Genomic DNA, 17101 nt, shown 5'->3' with positions numbered 1-17101 from the left:
AAGTATTTAATGATTAATAGTCTTTGAGCTATTCCCTTTGATTTCCCTCGTTTATTAACAATTTACAAATCTTTAAAAAAGTGAAAATATATGGTGAAATACGTTTTCCTATCCTGTTTACTTATATTCCAGCAATGAAAATTTAACATGGTTCTTTGGGTTCTCTTTACCTACCATTTGTATGCTTAAGAAATAAATTCTTGTCCTAGGTAGTACATTAGTAAACTTAGTAGTAGAATAAATTGATTGTCTATCTTAGGTATGTTCACTTTGAGATGCTTATTCAACAGTAGCCTGTGTTCTTTCTGGGTTTGAAGGTACAGATTACTGATCTAGAAAGAGGAGAGAGAGGGGAAGGAAGAAAGATAAATAGATGAAAAGAAAAGGAGGAAAGAAAAGGCAAAAGATGAAACCCTAGAAACATACGATTCCTATAATTAAAGAGGCAAAACGAAAGTCAGAATAAGTGACTTCTGAGAAGGCAGGAGAATCAGAAAAGTTGTGTCATAAAATATTAGATCTCAAGAGAAAATCAGTGAGGAGCTATTGACAAGTAGGAAAAGATGGTCAGGGATGTCAAATACTACACAAAAGCTAGGCAGTTGGAAAGTGGGAACTCCTAATGGTTATTAGTGATATTTGGCAAAACCTTTTCAATAAAATGGACATGGAAATTAGATTCATGAATTAAGAGAAAAGTTTCTACCCTTAATTTTTCATAATGTATGGATTATTAATATGAACATATTGATTCAAGGAAAAGTTGATAAAACCCATACAAAATATCAAAAATATGTTAAGTTTAGTAAAAAGGGAAAGATAATGTAGCAGCAGTTCAAATGGCTGTCAGGTCAAACATGACTTAAGACATTTTGTAGGATAAAAAAAAAACACTGTAATAAGAGAAATTGAAAGTATAGTGAAACAAGTAATACATGATACAAGAAGATGAGAAGGAAAAGAGATCAAGAGCACAAATTTAGCTTTTAACTTTGTAAAGGAAGAGAAGTCCCTCTTGTTTGGAGATAAATGGTATAAGAAAGGGTAGGAGATTTATAGAGCAAATTTAAATTTCCAAGGCAGAGTTTTTAAACATTAGAAAGTTCTCATCTATTTTTTTTTTTTTTTTCCTGTATGGTATGAGGAGTAAACATCACTTGTGGAGGAAGAAAGAAATTGTTCAGGATTATCTTTTGTAATCCTCCAACTTTCCTAATTTAAAAAAGGCACTATCGTTTTCTCCACTTAGATATGGAAAATGAGGAATTAAGGAATTCTCCCTAGGTCACACAGTCAATGTTGGGTCGTGTGACTCCTGAGGCTTATCCTTAACTGATAAGCCTTTGGAACAATTTGATATTCCTGCATATAGCCAGGTAGCACATGTTTGCACAGTGGGAAGTTCATTCTAAAGGCTATAGGGTATAAATTTGAAACTTAGGTATATTTACCATAGCTGTATGTATAGATTTCTGATGTTTGATTAGTATTAGCTATTCTCTGGAAATGCAAAGCAACTGTGGTTGAACTGCTATCTCCCCAGCTCCCAGTAAAAAGAAGAGTACGCCAACGCATCTTCTCTTCTTAGTATCCACTGCTCAATTTGGCCTTGAAAACACACTCAATTAATGTAAGGTAGCATAGAAGATCTGTAGTGGTTTGAATCTGAAACTAACACTGAAGCTGATTTGAACTGTTCTTTATCATTTCTTACTGTGAGTTTCCACATTATGAATAATGAATCAGAAATCTCATTACCTTAATAGCAATAGAGCAAAGAGAATACATAACACAGGAGAAATTTCATAAAAGTGCTGGAAGTTACTCATACAAGCTTAAGTTTTTTAACCACACAACTCTATTTGATAAAGATGTGTTGAGTACATTCTATGGCCCTTGATATGTGCAAGAACAAGAAAAGGCAGCACCTGCTTTCAGAAATAATGTATAATCTAATTAGAAAAAGAGCATTAGTACAGAGCTAGAGTAAAACACACTAATAAAATGATATTTCAAAAAGTAAATGTAATTATGATTAAAACAAGTAGCATCAGTATACTACAAAAACTGTAAAATGTTTCATAAGAGAAAGAAGTTTGCCCCAGATATTTGCTGAATGATTGTCTAAATGCAGTTGGAGGTTAAGTGAAAAGGACCATTCCTTAGCCGAACTGACATATTGCTTATTTTATTTTAAAAAGTGTTTTATATGAGGATGCCAATACAAATGTGCCTTATGTTATGCATTAATATAGATTTGAAAAAAACTATGAGTAGATAATTTCACAGGTACTAGAATAGTCTACTGTTTATAAGCAGACATTTTAAAAAGATTACTCAATTTACTTTTATATTTATATGCTATATTAGATGATCTTGAAGCAAGGTATATCTGTAAATAACTCATTTTATTTTCAAATACTATAAGTAGATTAAAATATTAATTTCCTAAGCTTTGTTGTTATTAACACATCAATATACTGTTCAGAAAAATCAAGAAAGACAAGAGGTTTAAATGAGGAGTTTTACAATGGGTTACCAGTAACTAGATATTATTAGAGCAGCTTGAAAATCTATTTTCTTTTACAAATACTATTGAAACATATGAGAAGTTGCCTGTGACCTCCCTATAATTTCAACATGCCACTATTAGAGACACGAATTTTGGTTTTTGTTTACATGAGAATTGTTTCTTCCTACATACCTAATATATCTAGCCTGCTATCCCAAATTCGTTATCAACATAAGACTACATTCACTTCCATTGCTATTCATAAGGTTGCATATCTACCAAATATTTCTATTTAAAAAATTAAAACTAATCAAAAGTTAAGGAACTCTCCCAATGTCCCACTGTCAAAATTGAGCAATGTGACTTCAGAGACTCGTTTTCAACTAGTATTCAAACCAATCTGATATTCCTATATATAGCTGGGTAGCACATGCTCGTGGAATGAAAAGTTAATTCTAAATTTCATATCATACACATGTGAAGTATAAGCATATTTACCTAAATAAATAAAGCACAGCTTTACTGTAAGCCAACAAATTGTTTGTCTATCATATTTAAAGCAGAATCAAGCAAATAATTTAAGTTTTTTAAAGGGACAGTACATGCAAGGCAATCTACTATTAACCTTGAATTAGATTTTTAAAATCTGTTTTTTTCTAGTTTGCTGTATTTTTAAATTTTATTTTAAAGATGTAGGGTGCAAGTCAGGATTAGGTACAAAAGTGGTCTAAGGTACACAATCATGTCGTTGGCAAAGAGGGATAACCTGACTTCCTCTTTTCCTATTTGGATACCCCTGATCGCCTTCTCTTTTCTGACTGCTCTAGCCAGACTTCCAATACTATATTGAACAGGAGGGGAGAGAGTGGGCATCCTCGTCCAGTTCCAGTTTTCAGGGGAAATGGTTCAAATTTTTGTCTGTGTAGGAGTATGCTAGCTGTGGTTTTCTCGTAGATGGCTTTTACTATTTTGAGATATGTTCCATGTATGCCTAGGTGTTCTAGGGTTTTTATCAGGAAGGGGTGTTGGATTTTATCAAAAGCTTTTTCTGCATCTAATGATATGATCATGTGGTTTTTGTTCTGACTTCTGTTGATGTATTTAATTACATCTATTGTCTTGTGAATGTTGAACCAGCCTTGTGTCCCAGGGATAAAGCCTACTTGGTCATGATGGATGATTTTTGAGATGTGTTGCTGAATTCAGTTTGCTAGGATCTTGTTGAGAATTTTGGCATCTATGTTCATCAAAGATATTGGCCGGTAGTTCTCTTTCTTTGTTGGGTCTTTACCTGGTTTGGATATCAATGTGATGTTAGCTTTATAAAATGATTTGGGGAGGGTTCCATCTTTCTCAATCACCTGGAATACTTTCAGTAGGATTAGTATCAGCTCCTTCTTAAATGTCTTATAGAATTCTGCTGGAAAGCCATCTGCTCCAGAGCTTTTTTTTGTAGGTAGTTTTCTTATTACACCTACACACATATGTTTATCGCAGCATTGTTCACAATAGCAAGAACCTGGAACCAACCATGCTATCCATCAAAAGAGGACTGGATTAAAAAATGTGGTACATATACATGATGGAATACTACACAGCCATAAAAAAAGAACACAAAATCATGAATTTCGCAGCAACCTGGATGGAACTAGAGTCTACAATACTGAGTGATCTCTCACAGAAACAAAGATCTGAGTATCACATGTTCTTACTCATATAATGGACCTTGAACATCTATTGTAATACTGTAAGAAAAGGATTGACAATGGTGGGAAACTATGGGGGGGAGGAAGGGGAAGGGAGATGGGATTAACAGTAGTCAATATCTGTCTGGGGATGAGGAGACACCCCTTATCCACAAGGGTGCCTGAATGATGCATATTTGTATACCTAACCCTTAACTGTACCACACAATTTTAAAATAAAAAACATTGATTAAAAAAAAGTAGTCTAAGTACTGGTGAAGTTTGGGCCTCCCATTGATCCTCACTTCCCCTGGTTTAGGATCAGGTACACTTAGTGATGTTATGTACCTTACACCCTCCTCCCGTGGCTGTGTCCCACTACTGCCAATCCCTCTCTTGTAGTATTGTGATAAATGTTCAGGACCCACCTATGAGTGAGAACATGTGGTATATAGTTCTTTGTTTCCATGATAGATTACTGAGTATGACAGATACTAAATCCATACAAGTTGCTGTGAAGTCCATAATTTTGTCCTTTTTTATGGCTGCATGATACTCCATAATGTATATGTACCACTTTTTTTTTTATCCAGTCCACTTTCAATGGGCAGCAGAGTTGTTTCCATGTTTTTGCTGTTGTGAATAGTGCTGCAATAAACACTCATGTGCAGGTATCTTTTTTGTAGAATGACTTTAGTTCCTTCAGGTATATTCCCAGAAGGGGGATTGCTGGGTCATATAGAAGGTCAATGTCTAGTTCTGTTAAGAAATCTATTTTTAAAAGATGAATATAGCTTCTAGTTTTCTTTTTTCAAAATTTACCTTGGGTTTTCACTTTTTCATATGTGGCCTAAAGTAACAGTAAAATGAAAAAGTAACCTCAGAAAACGTAGATGGAAATTAACAGAGAGTCCTCAACTGCTAATGATGTGTATATTCTCTTTAGCTTTTAAAAGTATAACACACTCAAAAAAGAACATCACTGGTGCCTCAGTAGACTTCTTTCTGGTCCTTCTCACCAGTGCCCTCTCTCTCTCACAAACATAACCAGTAATCTGGCTCAAATACCATAAATTAGTTTTGCATGTTTTTGAACTTTGGATTAACTATTTTTTTTTTTTTTTTTGAGTTGGAGTCTCACTGTTGCCCAGACTGGAGTGCAGTGGCCACTCCCGGCCACCGCAGCCTTGACCTGCTGGGCTCCAGCGGTCCTTCCGCCTCAGCCTTCCAAGTAGCTGGAACTACAGGTGCACACTACCACACCCGGCTAATTTTTTGATTTATTGTAGAGATGAGGTCTCGCCTGCCCAGGCGGGTCTCAAACCTGCGGGCTCAGGCAATTCACTCACCTCAGCCTCCCAAAGGCGCAGGATTACAGGCTGAGCCACCGAGCCCGGCTTGAATTAACTATTAATGAAATTATACAGTATACATAGTTCCTTGTGCTCAGCATCATGACTGTGAGATTCTTCCACATTTTTGAGGAAGCTACAGTACATTCATATTAATTCCTGCAAAGTGTTTCATTGTATGAGTAGAATACAATCTATTCATATATATTAGTATTGATGGACATTGGAGTTGTCGCCACTTTTTTTTTACTATTACAAATAATATTGTTATGAACATTCTTGAACATCTCTCTTGGTCTCTGGGTATATGCATTTCTATTGAGTATACACTGAGAAGATGAATTGCTGGGTTATAGTATATATATATATGTTCAGTAATAATAAACTCTCTAAAATGAACGTGCTTATCTACACTACCACTAGCAGTCTATGAAAACTCACCATCTTACCAACATTTGGCACTGCCAATCTTTTTAAAATTTGAGCCATTAATTAGCATTTCTCTGATACAAATTGAGATTGGGTACCTTTTATATATTTATTGGACTCTTGGATATCCTATTTTGTAGAAAGCCCATTTTTAAAAACAGATTGTTTATTGCAGCACTGTTCACAATAGTAAAAACATGGAACCAACCATGCTGTCCATTGAAGCTGGACTGGATAAAAAAAGTGGTACGTATACACAATGGAATATTATGCAGCCCTGTAAAGAATGACAAGCATATGAGCTTTGCAGCAACTTGGATGGATTTAGAGTCTATCATACTCAGTGATCTATCACAGAAACAGAAAACTGAGCATCACATGCTCTCACTCATAAGTGGAACTTGAACACTTATCATAATACTATAAGAAAGGGATTGGCAGTAGTGAGAAACTGCCGGGGGATCGGGTACCTGCATAATGAACATTTGTATACCTAACCCTGAATTGTACCCCACATCTTTAAAATAAAAAAATTTTTTAAGAAAGATTGTGTTTTTCCTATTGATTAATAAGAATGTCTTATATTTTTATTTGGTCATATGTGTCACAAACATCTGTCCCTTTGGGTACCAACAGCACCTTGTTTTATTTACTGTAGTTTTATAAAAAGACCTTTTTTGTTGCTTAATCTATAGAAATTTATTTTCCAACAATTCTGGAGACCAGACATCTAAGATCGAGATGTTCACAGTGTTGATTCTTCTGAGGCTTCTCTCCTTGGCTTGCACATGGCTGTCATCTCCCTGTCTTCACATGGTCTTCACTCAGTGCATATCTGTGTCCAACTTTCCTCTTCTTACAAGCGTACCAGTCATATCGGATTAGACCCCACTCTAAAGACTACATTTTAACTTTATCATCTCTTTAAATGCCCCATCTCCAGATACAGTCACCATCTGAAGTACTAGGGGTTAGCATTTCAACATATAAAGTGGGAGCAGGGAGTGGGTGTGATGGCTCATGACTGTAATCCTGGTACCTTGGGAGGCTGAGGTGGGAGGATCACTTGAGGCCAGGAGTTTGAGACCAGTCTAGGCAACAGAGCAAGACCCTATCTTTACAAAAAAGTTGAAACATTAGCCAACCATGGTAGTGTGCACCTTTGGTCCCAGCTAATCAGGAGGCTGAGGCAGGAGGATTGCCTGAGCCCAGGAGTTCATGACTGTAGTGAGCTGAGATCATGCCATTGCACTCCAGCCTGGGCAGCAGAGTGAAACCCTGTGAGTGAGTGAGTGAGTGAGTGAGTGAGTGAGTGACTGAGTGAGTGAGTGACTGAGTGAGTGCATGAGTAGTAAATAAATAAATAAATAAATAAATAAATAAATATTGGGGCAAGGGTACAATTCAGCCCATAACGGGATGAAATAATAACAACAATTTCTACTGTTTTAAGGTCTTACAATGTACCTACTACATTGGTATTTCACTATCTCATTTCACCTTCAAATATTCTATTTTGTTATCTGCATATTACACATTTAAGGACCTTGTGAATCATAACAATGAAGCAATTTACTATAAAAAGTCTTGATACACGAAAGTGTAAGACTCTCCTACCTCTTTTTTCAAGAGGTGTCTTAGCTATCTTACCTATTCTTGTCCCTTTTAACTTACATGTAAATGTTGGAATCAGCATTTCAATTCCTACCCCCCAAAACTGACAAAACGTTGATTGAGTTTGCATATCTGCTATTCATCAATAGTATTTCACCTGTTCTGTGTAACAGTCTTATTGGCCCTTGGTATTTGATGCTTTTGTGCTCTTATGAATGGCATGTCTTTTTTAAATTGGGCTCGGTGGCTCAGCCTGTAATCCCGCGATTTGAGAGCCTGAGGTGAGTGGATTGCCTGAGCTCGCGGGCTCGAGACCCACCTGGGCAACTTGGCGAGACCTCATCTCTACAATAAATCAAAAAATCAGCCGGGCATAGTAGCGCGTGCCTGTAGTTCCAGCTACTTGGAAGGCTGAGGCGGAAGGATCGCCGGAGCCCAGCAAGTCGAGGCTGTGGTGGCCGGGAGTGGCCACTGTACTCCAGTCTGGGCGACGGAGTGAGACTCCTACTCAAAAAAAAAATTGCACTTTATTGTTGGTATATTTCACACTTAGCTTGCAGTCAGTAAATTTTATTAGTAGTATATTGAAATAATGTTTTAATATTGACTTTATGTACACAGCTTTGTCTCAATTCACTTATTAATTTTAATAGCTCAAATATATACATCATTATGGAATTTATAAAATGATATTGTTAGTAAAAAAAAGTTTTATTTGTTCTTTTCCAACTATACACATTTTATTTCTTTTGATTACCTTACTACACTTACACATCCGATAACATTTGAATAGAGGTGATTATAGTGGACATCATTGTCTCCTTTCCCATCTAGAAGAGAATGCTGTCAACATTTTATTATCAAGTATAATTTTGTAAACATTGCTTTTTTAGCTATCTTTATCAAATGGACTTGTATTCCTTATATTGAGATGATCCTATCATTTCAGCCCCTTCTGGTCTTTCAGAGTGGGAAATTACAAGAAAAAATTTTCTGATTTTATTTTATTTTTCCAGGTAAAAACCATTGTTTCCTTTTAATTGAGCACTTAATTCACACTGCTTCCTCTCTTGGCTGCTACTCTGGTCACTATTAGGTCCCCATCTCTCAAGAACATTGCATCTGACCTGATTGAACCATTGTGAACAGGGACCCCAAACCAGGGCTCCCAGAATAGCAAGTAACAGCAAAAACCAGTCTTTCCCTTCACATAGAAGGGGGCTGTGAATGGGAGAGTCCAAATCTCCACTGTCCAAACACAAAACCTGGAGCTCAACACCAACACGGAAATCTAAATGTATCAGGAATGAAGTACTATACCCCCTCGTATACTCAAGGTCAAGATGGAGTTTAAGAAATACGTATCTGACCTCTTCTAGTAAAAATGGCCCCACACCAACATTTTTAAAAGTCAGATATTCTTTCTATTTCATTTCCCAAAGGGGTATAAAATCTACTAAAAGGGATATAATGAATCAGAATAAATCAGCTAACTCACAAACATTCCTGGATAATCATTTTTGACTGCTGAGACAACTCAACCTATTATTTGAGTGGCAAAACTCAGGGTGATCTGAGAAAAGAGAATTTTAAAGTGGCAGCTACATTTGCTGACAGGTCTGTGTAGGAACTACATACATACAACTCTCATTTTCTTCAGTGTATATGTCAAGAGGCCAAGACCCCGATCATCAAAATAAGTTATTTTATACATTGCAGTGCATAGGACAACAGAGGGAAAGACACTTTCTTGGAAGGTAACTGAAAGGCATTTTGCAAAAGGTCCATTTTACTCTGAGGTAGAGAGACTGGAACTGAGTGCTTGGTGGCCTTCATGAACTTGACCCCTTTGCTTTTTTGGCCTCAGTGGGAGCCGTTCCTTCTATATGTTCTGTTGGCTTCTTCTCCTCCTCCCCCTCATCCTTCTGGGGACAGAGGTCGGGTATTGCTGCATGCATTCCAGCATGGCCGAGACGGCTCTACACAGTCTGACCCTTGGGCATCCTCTGTACTATTGTAGAAGCGGGAAAAGGTCAACTTGAACTGTGGCCGGCAGGGGCCGCTGGCCATTCGCCCAAGGCACGGGCAGTTCCTGTTAATGTCTCCACCAGGCAGTAACAATCCATACTCCTCGGATCATTGGGGTCATCAGCCATCAGCTCCACATAGCTTGGAGTTTCGTGGTCTTCTTTGGTCACAAATATGATTCAATCCTTCCTCTCTCGCGGACAGTAGGGTATTGCTGCAGGCCCTTGCTCAGACCTCGCAGAAGCGGTAGGGTGGGGGGGCGAACCTCACACTGTGACCTCCCTCTTCCATGCCAAGGAACCTGCGAGGCCTGTCCTCCATACCTGCCCCCAGACCCTACCAGCCCCGGTTCGGAACCCCACCTTAATTCAATTACCCTACTTTAATTCAAGTTTATAGTACCAAAAATCTTAATTTTGTCTTTCCATTTTCTAAAAAAATTACATATTTTTTTCAAAGTTTTTGTTTGATCTTTCCATTATTATCTAGAACCTCTGTCAGTCTATATCTTTTGTTTCTCTGTTTTTCACTTTTTTCATGTTTTTATGTCTTGTCATTGCTTCTGTTTGTTTGTTTGAGTGCCAGATGTTAATGTATAGAAAATGATCTTCCATATGACCCTGCAATTCCCCTACTGGGAATATACCCGAAAGAACTCAAATCACTCTATAAAAAAGATACCTGCACACGTATGCTTATCGCAGGCTTGTTCACAATAGCAAGAACATGGAACCAACCGTGCTGCCCATTAAAAGAGGACTGGAGAAAAAAATGTGGTACATATACATGATGGAATATTACACAGCCATAAAGAAGAACAAAATCATGAATTTCGTAGCAACCTGGATGGAATTAGAGTCTAAAATACTGAGTGATCTTTCACAGAAACAAAGAACTGAGTATTACATGTTCTCACTCATAAGTGGATCATGAACAACTATCGTAATACTATAAGAAAAGGATTGACAGTAGTTGGAAACTGTGGAGGGGGGTGGGAATGACAGTAGTTGAAATCTGACTGTGGGGGACACAACTCATCAACAGGGGTACCTGCACGATGAATGTTTGTATAACCAACACTGAATCGTACCCCACAATTTGAAAAAAAGAAAAAATTATAGAAAATGAAAATGAAAGATAATTCGAAGTCTTTGATGACAGTTATCTTTCTCCAGATAATATTTTCTTTTGACTTTTGGAGTTTGCTAGAAAGGTTAGGAAGTCCATATAAACTTGATCTAATCAGAAACTGAGATTCTTCAGTGCCTGGCTTCCATCCCAAGGAGAAATAGTTTACTTCTGCCACAAGCTTACTCCTAAACAATAAACATTTGGAGTCTAAACACCAGCCCTGACAACTTCTAACTTCCAAGTTTTGTCCCCCAGCTCTGCAAATCTGTTAAAAATCTCTGCTTGGTGTCTCAGTCTCTCAGATGCCTCTTCTAGACCCTGAAAACACAAGATGGAAAGCCTCCCTAAGTCAAGATTACTATTGTGAACTTCACTTTTCTCTTGGGCTTTGGTCCTATAATTATCTGCTAATATGCTAGCTCTCTCATGCCTACAAGCACCATGTTTGTGTATATTTCTGAAATTTCCTAATTGTTCTCAGTAAGAGATGGGTCTAATTTACATAGTCCTTGATGTTTCTTGGGAGTGTGTGTGTGTATGTAAATTTTTAAAATTTTCTTCAGATTAAGTATATTATTAAGAAGTTGTTACATTGAGTTTTAAATGTCAAAATTCTGCATTGGTAATTTAATCATTTTAGAGTATAAGGGCCTCATAAACTATGTGGGATTGAAATCATAAACATTTTATGTACAGGTAAATAGATGTTGCAGACACAACTACCAACCATATCAGGATAAATGGATGTTGCAAACACAACTACAAAATTTATCAGGGATAAATATCCTTCTCAGGAATTAGTTATGACACAAACAGTAGCTAAAGTTGGAGAAGGCCAGTACCAACCATGATAGTAAAGGCTGGTAGACCAGATCAAGACCAAGAACCCAGATCTCAGACGAAGGGGAGATGAGAGTGAACCCTGGCACAAAGTCAGATTCCAAGCAGAAAACACAAAACCTATAATCCATAGTACAAACCCAAGTTTACAAAAATCCACAATGATGGAGCCAATATAATATTATATTTGTTCCACTCCAGATTCCTATACTTCTTGTTTTCTTTAAAAGTCTCTGTTTCTTAGAGAACATAGAATACAGTGTATACTGCACACTAAAACTGAGCACACATATATAATAAATGAGTGAATATAGGCAAAGTCATCAAAAAGCAAAAGAATTTCACAAGCTTCTGACTCTAAGAACAATTGTGTGCATGGCAAAGAGTAGAAAGAGGGGAGGATGGGAGTTTGTCCTAATACGTATTGGTGCAGAAAGAAATATGTCCAAATAACATATTCTCCACAATTACTTCCAAAGGTGTTTGCATGTCAAATCTTTACAATCACTGCGGGGCAAGGAAGAGAGGGACAAAGATTATGAATGATACATGTTAAGTGGAAGAGGTAAAATTGAGGTAAGAGAAAAGTCAGGATGATACCTATGGCTCAATTTCTGGCAGGAAAGCTCAAGAAAAATTTCCAAAGCCTAAGGAAGGCTGCTAAAAGTTTCTTTCTTTAAGGAAAGAGCAACTATTTTTACTCATATAATATTTTGTAAAGGGTAATGCTCTTTAGCCTATTTTATGTTCACTTGTCATTGAAAAATTTTAAAGTATGCATCTTAAATATTGAGATTAATTATGATAAAATGTATTCATTGAAGTATCATATCTCTTACATGATATAAAATGATTACCAAGGAAGTACTTTAAAAGGATTCTAAAGCTTTAATTCTGACGTTCTTATAGAGAGCAATAAAATTACAGAAAAATATGATGATGCAAACTCTCAATTAGAAGAGCTGAAGAAGTAAGAATACAAGGATGCACACACAGAGCAGTTAGTCAATATGGATCAGGTGATAGATGATACAGTTGAGGATAAAGCCACAAATTCCAGGTCCTGATGAAACTGACAAGAGGGAAAAGACATATGGATTAGGTAAGCATTATAAAACATTTAGACATTCTCATAATTGCATGCATGAATTAAAGTTGAAGTCCAAATAAATGAGGAAAAGAGGAATGACAAGATGAGTAGATAAAGAAGATAACACCTGAGTTGAGTTTTGATAGAACAGATATTTAGCTGAGAGGCCAGGAGACCTCCAGGCCAAGAGACTTCCAAAGTCGATACAGAACTCTCTGACAGCCGGGCTCGGTGGTTCAGCCTGTAATACCGCGCCTTTGGGAGGCTGAAGTGAGTGGATTGCCTGAGCCTGCGGGTTCGAGACCCACCTGGGCAACTTGGCGAGACCTCATCTCTACCATAAATCAAAAAATCAGCCGGGGGTGGTAGCGCATGCCTGTAGTTCCAGCTACTTGGAAGACTGAGGCGGAAGGATCACTGGAGCCAAGCAGGTCAAGGCTGCGGTGGCCGGGAGTGGCCACTGCACTCCAGTCTGGGCGACAGTGAGACTCCAACTCAGAAAAAAAAAAAAAGAACTCTCTGACCACAGAGGGAAACTTCGATGGCTCTCTGTGGTGGAATCATAGGCGTGGCAGTGCATCACAATAACTACAGATCATCCCAAGAGAGTAAAATAATTACAAAAGGGGATACAACATTTTGTTTTCAAGAGTTTCAAATTCAAATTCATTACTTGTTAATTTAGAAAATATTTTAAAAGTAGATATCAAACAGTATCATAGGATTAAACACACACACACACACACACACACACAAAGTACACAAAACCATAGAAAAGGCCAGACTACACATTTTTCCTTCCAGGAACAAATCAAATGAAACCATGAAGGGAGATTATAGAAGAAAATTTCATCATCCTATGATAGAGAAACTGTATAAGGTTCATTCTGTCAACTTTGAGAGAGAGAGTGAAATTTGAATCAAGCTTCTTTTTAAGAAAAAGGTCTTAGGAAATTAGCAACAGCACTCTTCCATGACAGTAGTGAAATGACAAAGAGGGTAGTCATTTCTGGAAGAAAAAACATAAACAGTGTATTACTAATCTAATACTAAAATGATATAAAACATCTTAAAGCAGCAAATACTTATTATCTCACCATTTTTGTGGGTCAGAAATTTGGGAACAGTTTAGCAACATGGTTACACCTTAGGGTCTCTGGCAAGGTTGCAGTTAACTCTTTGGTCAGGAGAGAGGCCATTTAAGCCTTGACTGGAGCTGAAGGGTCTGCTTCCAAGAAGGCTCACTTACATGGCTGTTGGCAAAAGCCCTCAGTCCCTTGCTGCTGTGGGCAGGAAGCTTCAGTTTCTTGCTACATGAAACTCTTTATAGGACTGATTGAACATCCTTAGATGGCTTACCTCAGAGTAAGTGATCCAAGATGAGAGACAGGAAGCCAAAAAGTACAATATCTTTCATAAAATCACACACTATCATTTCTGCCTTTGCTACTTATCAGAAGCAAGTTAGTAAATCCAGCTCATACTTGAAGGAAAAGGAATGAGGCTCCACCTTTTCACCTGAAAAGAATGGTGAAAAATGTGTAGATATATTTTAAACCACCATATTTAGCCTCCAGTATGTTGGTATAGGGGTCTGAGGCTGGGTAATTTATAAAGAAAAGATGCTTATTTTGCTCATGGTTCTGCATGGCACAGGCCTCTCTGCTTCTGGTGAGGACTCAGGAACCTTACAATCATGGTGGAAGGCAAAGAGGGAACAGGCGTGTCACATGGAGACAGCAGAAATGAGACAAAGAAGGTACCAGGCTCTTTTAAACCAACTCTCATGGGAACTAAAAGAGCAAGAACTCATTACTGAAAGAACAGCACCAAGCTAGAGGGATCCATCCCCATGACCCTAGCACCACCTACTAGGTTCCACCTCCAACACTGGGGATCACATTTGGACATGAGATTTAGTAGATACAATATCCTAACTACCATAGCTATATAACTTTAAGTTGACAGTTTCTGGTGGAAGGGCTCCTTTCCACTGTTCCAGCTCTCAGTGGGCTCTAAAACACATCTCCTTCCCTTGCATCAAGGGATGCAATGTTGTCCCTGTGCTGCTAATCTCTGCATGTGTTAATGAATCCTGTGGTTCCTCTAATTTGGCACTCACCTTTTAAACTGAAGAGTTTCCGCAAAAATCCCAACTCTCAATGCTGATACCTGCTAGGAACCTGACTTATGCAACGTATAGTTTTTCCAATTTACTTATTTTATTTTAGTTCCATATGTTACTTATATTGTATACTACTTATTATTAGCCTTTGACCTTGCCAAAATAGATTTTAAAAAATTTTTTTAACTGACAAGTAGATTATATATATAATATATATATATAATACACAACTTATTTTGAAATATGTATACATTGTAGAATGGCTAAATCAAGCTAATTAAACATACACATTACCTGACATTTTAAATCATTTGTATGATGAGAACACTTAAAAGCTAATCTCACCAATTTTTAAGAATAGATTGTTGTTAACTACAGTTACCATGTTGTTCAACAGACCTCTTGAACTTATTCCACCTGTCTAACCCATATCAACCTAATGTCCTCACCCTCCTAGACTGATAACCATCATTCTACATTGTTTTTGACTGACAAAATTCAGGACATTTCTACTTACTACTTCTTTCATATTTTTACTTTATTAATTTTTACACAATAAATGTGGCCTAAATTATTGACATCTAAAACAATCTTAATACTTTTTCAGTTGTTATTCTCACTCTTCTTTTAGAACTCTTTTTTGGCACTGAAAACAACATGGCAACCAGAAGGCATCAAAAGCATAAGTGATACAGCATAAAAATAGTTTTTCAAATGTATAGCCTCTTGTAAGCATACTCTTAAATAGCCCCATTACTCAAATTATTTGCAGTGGAAAAAGTCGTAACTTTTTCATTTTGTAGTATTAAATTGGCCTAATACACTTGTATTTCATCAAAACTAAAAAACTCCTTAAGAAATGACTAATTAACATATATAGAGGAACAAAAAAGCTGCAGGCTATTAAATTAAGCATATATAGCTAGTCAGTAAAATTTCTCTGCCAGTGAGTACAGTTTTAAACATGCATATAAAATAGTGTGTTCTCCTTAGAAAAAAGATTATATGCTGGCTAAAGAGTAATATTTTCTTGTGTAGGTCTGTTATTTGCAATATTCCTATGTTTCGGTTGCAAGTAGCTCCTGTTAAAATGCATTTTCAATACACCCTATCAGTACATAAATAATACTAGGACTTTTCAAAGTGTCAATTAGCAAATAAGGTTCTATTCATGGAACAAACACAATCTGATTCACGTGGGGTTTACATTTCATTTATTACAATAAATGCAACCTTTCTTAAAAACTTGATCATTTCATACTACAATTTAGAAGGCTTTTTTTTCCCCTAAGAAAGTAAGAAAATGAAACTTTTAAAAACTTTTAGTAGTTTAGCACTCAGCAACAAATTCAATGGAGTTAAATAGCTTATAAGATTTGAGATGGATACAATTAGGAGATTCATAGAAAGTAATACTTCAGAAGTGGTGGAAAACTGCCTCAACAACCAAATGTTATAGATTGTGGCACATGTAGCTATTATTCCCCAGTCTTTCTCTTGTTTCACTTTGAACCTACCATCTTTCTCAAATCAGGCAGTAGTTTGGACAGGTCTCTAGCAAATTGGATGCCATGACATCACGTCCAGAGTTTTGATTCTAGTAGTCTAGGATGATGCTCAGCAATTCTGTATTTTTAAATTGTACCTACTTTTGCTCAGCTAGGTTGTAATTAATCAATAATAGTATTAGAACATGGCAAGAGTCCAAATTCTAATAGAATAGACAAATTACTAAACCTCTGTGCTTCAGTCATCTATGTTTTGGGGAAATCCCTTTACTTTCATGGCAACTGAGAGACAAAAATAAAGTCAAGCGATGACCACACCTCAGTACTTGGTACCTAATAGGTGTGCACTCATATAGTGTCTGTCCTCCTGACTGCAACTCTATCATTTTCTACTACCTTTTTATCTGATTTCTTTTTTTTTTTTTTTTTGAGTCAGAGTCTCACTCGGTCGCCCAGACTGGAGTGCAGTGGCCGCTCCCGGCCACCACAGCCTCGACCTGCTGGGCTCGGCGATCCTTCCACCTCAGCCTTCCAAGTAGCCAGAATTACAGGCATGCGCTACCACGCCCGGCTGATTTTTGATTTATTGTAGAGATGAGGTCTCACTGCCCAGGCAGGTCTCGAACCCGCGGGCTCAGGCAATCCACTCACCTCAGCCTCCCAAAGGCGCAGGATTACAGGCTGAGCCATGGAGCCTGGTTGGTTTTTTATCTGATTTCTGATAAACAAACTGACTCTGTTTTCTGACTGAATATTCATTCTTATTTCTTTCCCGAAGAGACTTTTT

The 17101-nt window shown here is 37.2% G+C and overlaps 1 pseudogene; it reads right to left on the bottom strand.

The window, feature by feature from the left end:
* Nucleotides 1-9424: 9424 nt before the first annotated feature.
* The window catches only part of LOC103257500, a 193988-nt pseudogene continuing 186311 nt past the window's right edge, over nucleotides 9425-17101 (bottom strand).

This window comes from Carlito syrichta, unplaced genomic scaffold (genome assembly GCF_000164805.1).
Source record: "Carlito syrichta isolate Samal-C Ts95f unplaced genomic scaffold, Tarsius_syrichta-2.0.1 Scaffold301775, whole genome shotgun sequence".
In the NCBI taxonomy this organism is placed as follows: domain Eukaryota; kingdom Metazoa; phylum Chordata; class Mammalia; order Primates; family Tarsiidae; genus Carlito; species Carlito syrichta.
This window is presented reverse-complemented; position numbering and strand designations above follow the sequence as displayed.